General features: G+C 39.3%; 1 pseudogene; it reads right to left on the bottom strand.

Annotated features, from left to right (window-relative positions):
• Nucleotides 1–2,053: 2,053 nt before the first annotated feature.
• Nucleotides 2,054–7,543, bottom strand: part of LOC101343107 (coiled-coil domain-containing protein 112-like) — a 177,265-nt pseudogene continuing 171,775 nt past the window's right edge.

Below are 7,543 nucleotides of genomic sequence, written 5' to 3'. Positions count from 1 at the left end.
CAAAGACCTGGAGTTAGAAAACCAAAAGGGAAGAATACAGTCAGCATTTCTCAAGCTGAAAGAACTGAAGACAAAATTCAGGCCTCATGTTGCAATATTGAAGGTCCAAGCTGCACTGAAGGCACTGGCGAAAAACAAGGCTCCAGGAACTGACGGAATACCAATAGAGATGTTTCCACAAACAGATACAGTGCTGGAAGTGCTCACTCATCTATGCCAAGAAATTTGGAAGACAGCTACCTGGCCAACCAACTGGAAGAGATCTATATTTGTGCCCATTCCAAAGAAAGGTGATCCAACAGAATGTGGGAATTATTGAACGATATCATTAATATTGCACACAAGTAAAATTTTGTGCAAGATAATGGTGGTTTAAAATCAGGAAAGGTGTGTGTCGGAGTTGTATCCTTTCACCATACTTATTCAATCTGTATGCTGAGCAAATAATCTGACAAACTGGACTATATGAAGAAGAACACAGCCTCAGGATTGAAGACTCATCAACAGCCTGCAGTATGCAGATGACACAACCTTGCTTGCTGAAAGTGAAGACGACTTGAAGCACTTATTGATGAAGATCAAAGACTACAGCCTTCAGTATGGATTACACCTCAACATAAAGAAAACAAAAGCCCTCACAAAGGGACCAGTAAACAACATCATGGTAAATGTAAAAAATATTAAAGTTGTCAAGGATTTCATTTTACTTGGTTCCACAATCAATGTTCATGGAAGCCACAGTCATGAAATCAAACAACATATTGCATCAGGCAAATCTGCTGCAAAAGACATCTTTAAAGTGTTGAAAAGCAAAGATGTCACTTTGAGGACCAAGGTAGGCCTGACCCAAGCCACGATATTTTCAATCACCTCATATGCACGTGAAAGCTGGACAATGAATTAGGAAGACCAAAGAAGAATTGATGCCTTTGAATTATGGTGTTGGCAAAGAATATTGACTATACCATGGACTGCCAGAAGAATAAACAAGTCTGTCTTGGAAGAAGTACAGCCAGAGTGCTCCTTAGAAGCTAGGATGGGAAGGCTTCATCTCAAGTACTTTGAACATGTTGTTAGGTGGGATCAGTCCCTGGAGAAGGACATTATACTCGGCAAAGTAGAGGGTCAGCAAAAAAGAGGAAGACCCTCAATGAGACGGACTGACACAATGGCTGCAACAATGGGCTCAAACAAAGCAACGATTGTGAGGATGGCACAGGACCAGGCATTGTTTTGTTCTGTTGTACATAAGGTCACCATGAGTTGGAACTGACTCGATGGCACCTAACAGCAACAACATTCCTTTCTCAGATCACCCTGTTCTTGTTTTAAGGCCATAATATTTTCTCAAGCACTTATGAGAGTATTAGTTCAATTTTCAAAGTTGTTTCTATTGGGAAGCAGTGTGAATAGTGGTTGAGAAGATGGGCCCTGGAACCAGACAGCTGGGGCTTGATTCTCAGCTCTGCTGTGGCGTTGTGACTTTGGGGAACTTGTCTGTACGTTAGTTTCTTTTCTTCTCTCTTTTCCTTCCTTTCTTCCTTCTTCTTTCTTTTTTTACTTCAAGTAAGTGTGAAATGTTTTTTACACAAAAATGTAGTAACTGCCATACTACCAATTTGTTAAACTTAGCAAAAAGTACTAGCATTTCATAACTCTTTTAAAAAATTTTATATTTTTGTTACAAAATTTTGGTTTAAAAATGTACTCTACAATGGTCCCAATTTATTTTATTTATTTATCTTGTTATGCCATGACAAAAACAAAATATCTTTGAAATGTTCTGTGTATTTTAGTGAAATAATGTTTGTAACATAATCTTAGTGTAAAGAGGCCAATATATATATTAAGTATCCTCTTAGTATAAACAAGAAATACTAATGATAGTGCCATCATGGAATTTTATACCTGTAGATTCACATACAACACAATTGATAATCAGTCTGACTGGGTTAGTGATACTTAAAGAACATAGTCACTCTATCTCCCAGTATAACTGAATATGCTAACATTCTCATCAACTGATACCAATTTCATTTTCACATATTCTTCTCTATGCTCCTTTTCTCCAGATTGGAATAGCCCTATGTGGGATATGTAGAAGTGACCCATAGACTGTTGGTGCTATCTTTTTGTGCCATTCTTCCTTACCTTGGTAAGTTTGTAAAGCCTAGAAGGATTTCTACTGATGTTGTTTTCAATTTTTTCTTTTAATTTTGCCGGTCTTGTTTTGCTTTCTTTTGTTTTTGCCTTTTCATCTTTCCTTGCCTGTCTGTCAAAAATTTTCAGTTCAAGTTAATATAAATATCTTTCTTGGAACCTGGAAATCTCAGCAGCAGTTTTCTTTTTTTCTGCTTTTTCTGCCTTTTCTTTTCTCTCCTTTTTCAAACCTCAAATATTCTTCAAATATTCTTCCTGTTCTTTCTTCTGTGGGTGTAACTTTCTAGTAACAATTTTAACTTAAACTGACATTGAAGTTCTTTCTGCTGTGTTTTCTCTTTCTCTTTTTTTAACTTCTTTTAAATTTGAGAAGCTTATGTCATTGACACTTCTATACTTTTTTATTTCTTCCAAGCTTCAGCTGCCAGTTTCTGGTTCTTTGTTCTTTTTGCTCTTGGTTATCTTATTGTTTACTATGAAAAAGCATAGGTGTATTCCCTGTCTTTCCCTTTAACTTGAAAATGTCCTCCTTTTTTTTGTGGCTTTTTGGTTTTCCATATCTAAACAGATTCCTTTTTTCTTTCCTCTACAGCCAGAATTTTTTTATGCCATCTTCATGCTATTGTTCTTCCAGGATGGTGCCCTAGAACATCTGCATAAATGTTGGCTTCCCTTTTGTCTGTTACTCACTTTTACAAAATTCTGGTGATCATAATCATTCCAGCATCCTTATTACCTTCCTGTTGGCTGAAGGAATTTTTAAAAATCTGCCACTTCTGTAAGAGTACGTAGTGCTACTTTGTTTACAGGAACTCTCCTTGACATTGCTCTAAAAGCCCATATGTTGTTTTTTTCTTGATATGGCACTTGACTCATTATTATTTTATCTTATTTAATAAACTCTTCATATATCAGTCTCTATTCTTTAATTGCATTTTCAATGTTCTCCACCATTTCTCTGAGCTTTTCAACAAAACTGGGTATAGGCTTCACATCTTTCAACTGATGCTGAAGTCTTTTTACGTGGTTATATATTTTGGCCAATTGTTGGATTTCTGCTTTTTCTATTTTCAATTTATTTTCCAATTCTTCCAGGATATCTTGGTTAATTCTGAAGTCTTTCTTCTTTTTTTTTTTAGTTGTAGCAGTGACTGTGCTTATCTTTTCCTATGTTAATAATTTGATTTTTAAATTTTTCTCCTGTGCATGTAAATTCTGCTTTCTTAGTCCCACCAGCTTTCTGCTAAATTTTGAAGCTGAAAATGTCGACCTCCACCTGAAGTACTAAAACAATCAACATTCAGTTGCCACGACTGTTGTCAGGGTGACCATCTTTCCCCCACAGAGACACTGGGGCTTCTTAGGGCACCTGGGCCTGGGGTTTATGTCATGGGCACTTCTGGCCCTTCAAATTGTTCCCTGCAAAGAGGGCTGACCTCAGAACACAGGCAGGCAGGGGAGGGGCTAGCTCTGTCTTAGTTTCTTCATCTGCAAAATGGGGAGATATAGAACCTACCTCATAAGGATATTATAATGATTGAACTCATTAATATATGTAAACTTGGAACTACCTTTGGCTCAGATTATTATTTCTAAGTTTGTTATTCTGTACATTGTCCTTGCTTACTCTTTTTAATGCTGCTGGTATTGCTCACATGCCACATTATCTTCGGGTAGCCAGTCAAACTTAAAAAACAAGCCTTGGATCACTGGGGTTTCCTTTGCTGTTGAATGAGTATGATGATTTTCCTCCTAGGTCTCTCCACTGAGAAGGTTTTGACTGAGAACTTCATGCACATTGTAGAGTGGAGCCACATCCACCATACCCCTTCACTTTAGGGTCTGGGGAGCCTGAACTGACCCTAAGCCTGAACTGGGGGGCCCCCAGATGTAGTTGGCTTTAACATAAGCCATATCCTCTTTATGGATTTTCAGTTAACATGACATTAAATGGGAATGGTGGTGATATACTAGAATGGTGAATATTTTGAAAGAAATGTATAAAATACAAACAAAATCTTTATAGAAGTTTTGCATTTGATAAGAGAGAAGAATCTATTGCTTAATTAAAAGTGAGATGTTTTTATCACTTTGAAATAATGTTCCAGACTTCTTGGAAGTGACATGTAGTTGACTGTCTGGAAGTGAGGTGATTCCAGAAGTATTGTGACATTTATTGTAGATTCTATAATTTTGTTGATTATAAAATAGAACAATAGTTTGCTTTTTTCTGAGCTAATGGTGTATGTCTGGGCCACCTGCAAACCCTGGAGCCCAGGAGGGGGAGATGAATAACAAAGGAGAAAATATTCTTCAGTAAAAAGTCCTATGACCCAAAAGTGGAGTAAGAACTTCCTGTTCCAGGCTTAGGAAGTGGCTAATAGCTCTTGCACATTGCTCCAGTGAATTAGAGTTCATAACTTCCTGTTATGCCATTTGTCCTTTTCCCTCTGGCTTGAATTAGGGCTTCCCTTCCAGAGTTCTGACAAGCCAGTTTATTTTACACCAGTTTATATTTAAATATTTACACTAAAATTTTGTCAAAAGAACACTGTACACAGCCAGGATAACTAAATTTCTAAGGCCAACCTTCCTTCTCATTATCTGATGTTAGAAACCAATGCTTATACCAAGCCCACACTTCCTGAACAATTCATCTTCTCGGAAGATAGAGTTTCCTCACAAAGTGATGAGTTTCCTGTCATTGGAAGTATTCCAGCAGACACTTGAAGACCACTTCTTAAGTCAACATGAAGATTGGACTTGGTGGTCCGAGATTCCTCTGAACCCTGAAACTCAAATGATTCTTTGCCTTAGTCCTGCGGTAAGAAGGGAGGCTGGGAGGGAGAGAGGAAGAGACCCTGCATACTTATTCAGCCTTGCTGAATTTGCACCTTTGTCTTTGCATGGATTTTCACCTTGTCTTTGGAGTCGCCTGAAGCTTCCTAAGTTGTCATCTTCTGCTTGTGTGTTCTGACTCCAAACTTAGGTACAAACTCTGTGGTCCTCTGTGTACATTTAAGGATCCTTAAGTCAAAGAAGTGTACCAGGAGCTAAAGGGTAGCCCATCAATGCAAGCATAATATTTCTTTGAATTCTTACACCTCACTTAAAAAAAAATCTATGAGACAGTCAAGAAAATCCTATGGGGGACTTCCGGGCAACATGGTGCTATAGTCAGAAGCACAACACCGTCCCTCTGTAGCAAAGATCAGAAAAACTAATTCAAACAGAGTCACACATCAATCCTGAAACCCTAAGCATCAAATGAAGAGATAAAGAACTCAGTCAAGCACCAAATGGAATAGAAACTGACCAAGAACAGAGAGCGAGCAGAGATACATGCAGAGGTCCCCTATCAGCTACCACAGCACGGATCTGCCATCTTGGACTCCTATCAGAGATCAGTGAACAGGGGGTATGAGAAAGCAGCTTCACAGAGCTTCCAGCAGGAGACAGAACAACAGGTAACCAGCGATATAGGCTTTCCCACCCCCCACTCTTCTTTACCCCCATTTAGCCTCCTCTGCTTCCTGCAGCCACAGTCTCTTGGCCAGGAAGCACAAGCTTCACCTTGGTGTTGCTTGGATTCCACCCACCTGCACTAACCGGCTCCCTGAGTGTCTTTTGTTGGCTGCTGGCGTTGCTTTTTTCTGGTTCTTTAGATTTCTTCCTTACCTCTCACCACCTCCCCCTCCTTTCTCTCAAATACCTGGCTCCGTGCACCACCTCTGCTTCTTCCTGAACGGCTGAAAAACACTGCTTGAATGTGAAACTGCTTCCCGGCCTTTGCCGCCGCGCTGGTGGGACCCCCCCGGACTTTTTTGTTGTTTGTTTGCTCTGATTTGTTCTGTTTTGATATGTTTCTTTGTTTTCTTTTTCTTTTCTCAGCTTGGAAGCCCCTTCTAGACAGGTAGTACCACAGCTTGGAAGCTACTCCCGTACTCTGCGCAGATGCACAGGGACATCCCTGGGGCCATTTCTTTTTTCTTGCTTTTTTTTTTTTTTGTTTCTTTGTTTTGTTTTATTCTCTCTCTTATTCCCTTATTGTCTTTCTTCATTTCCAGTTTCTCGATTTATTCATTTTTTCCTTTTACCCTTTTTCTTTTTTTCTCCATTTTTGTTTTTCTCCATTTCTCAGTCTCTCATGTCTCCACTCCAATAGCAAGCTCCCTTAGCACTCTTTTTTGTTTGTGTGTATGTTTTGGGCTCCTGTTCCTCTCTCCTTTCTCTCTTCTTTCCCATACCCATCTTAGCTCCACACATCAAAATCTACCCCCTCCTTCCTGCCTACCTGCACCGTGCACTGAACATCACACTCCCAAGCAGCACAGGCAAGGCCTGCTGGATTTTGCCCTGCACTGATTCCCGGTCTGCACTGTCAGCCCTGGTATGTGCCACAAACAACCCATCCCAGCAACTCCCCTTCAGTTGGACCTGCCCTGGTGTACCATACCTGAGTGACTGACCCTGCCCATTGGAGAAGGAGGTGAAAAGTATCATACCCACAGATGAGCAAACAACAAAGAACATACAGCCCACCTGCTCAGACATAACCAAATAAAACAAAAAACAGAACAAAACAAACAAATCTAGAATCAGTAAATGAGGAAAATAACCACTGAATGTCCCGAAGACAGCAGACAATATCAAAACGTTTACAAAAATAGGACGGGATGGTTCCAGTAGGCATCCAAAATAAAACACCAGATGACCTTCCAGTAGAAGAAAAGGCACTAAAGCTAACTGATAGGGAATTCAAATCTCTAACATTCAGACTTATCCTAGAGTAGGAGCAAAAAGCAGACAAAAATGATGAAAAAATAGTCAAATCCATGGAAAAGTCAGGCAAATTCATGGAAAATACAGACAAAAGATTGAAGAATTCAAGAAAATAATACAGAAACAAAATGCTAAAATATTCACAACTAGAAAGCATACAAAAACAGCAATTAGAAATCCAAAAGATAAACAACAAGATTTCAGAAACAGGCAGTGTCATAGAGGGGTTGAGGAGCAGGTTTGGAACTCTGGAAGATAGGATCAGCAAAATTGAAGACAAACACTTGAATACAACTCTGAGGAAAAATCAGGAAAAAGAACAAAGAAAAATGAAGAAACCCTGAGAATTATGTGGGATACAACCAGAAGCAAAAATCTTCGAGTGATTGGAGTTCCAGAAAACACAGAGAGGATCATTGAAGAACTGCTGACAGAAAACTCCCCCAATATCATGAAAGATGAAAAGCTGACCATCCAAGAAGCTCAACGAATCCCATATAGGAAAGACCTCAAAAGAAAATCACCAAGGCATATCATAATCACACTTGCTAAAACCAAAGACAAACAAAGACTCCTGAGAGCCGCTCAAGAAAAACAAAAA

Source organism: Trichechus manatus, unplaced genomic scaffold (assembly GCF_000243295.1).
Source record: "Trichechus manatus latirostris isolate Lorelei unplaced genomic scaffold, TriManLat1.0 scaffold00083, whole genome shotgun sequence".
Classification (NCBI taxonomy): domain Eukaryota; kingdom Metazoa; phylum Chordata; class Mammalia; order Sirenia; family Trichechidae; genus Trichechus; species Trichechus manatus.
This window is presented reverse-complemented; position numbering and strand designations above follow the sequence as displayed.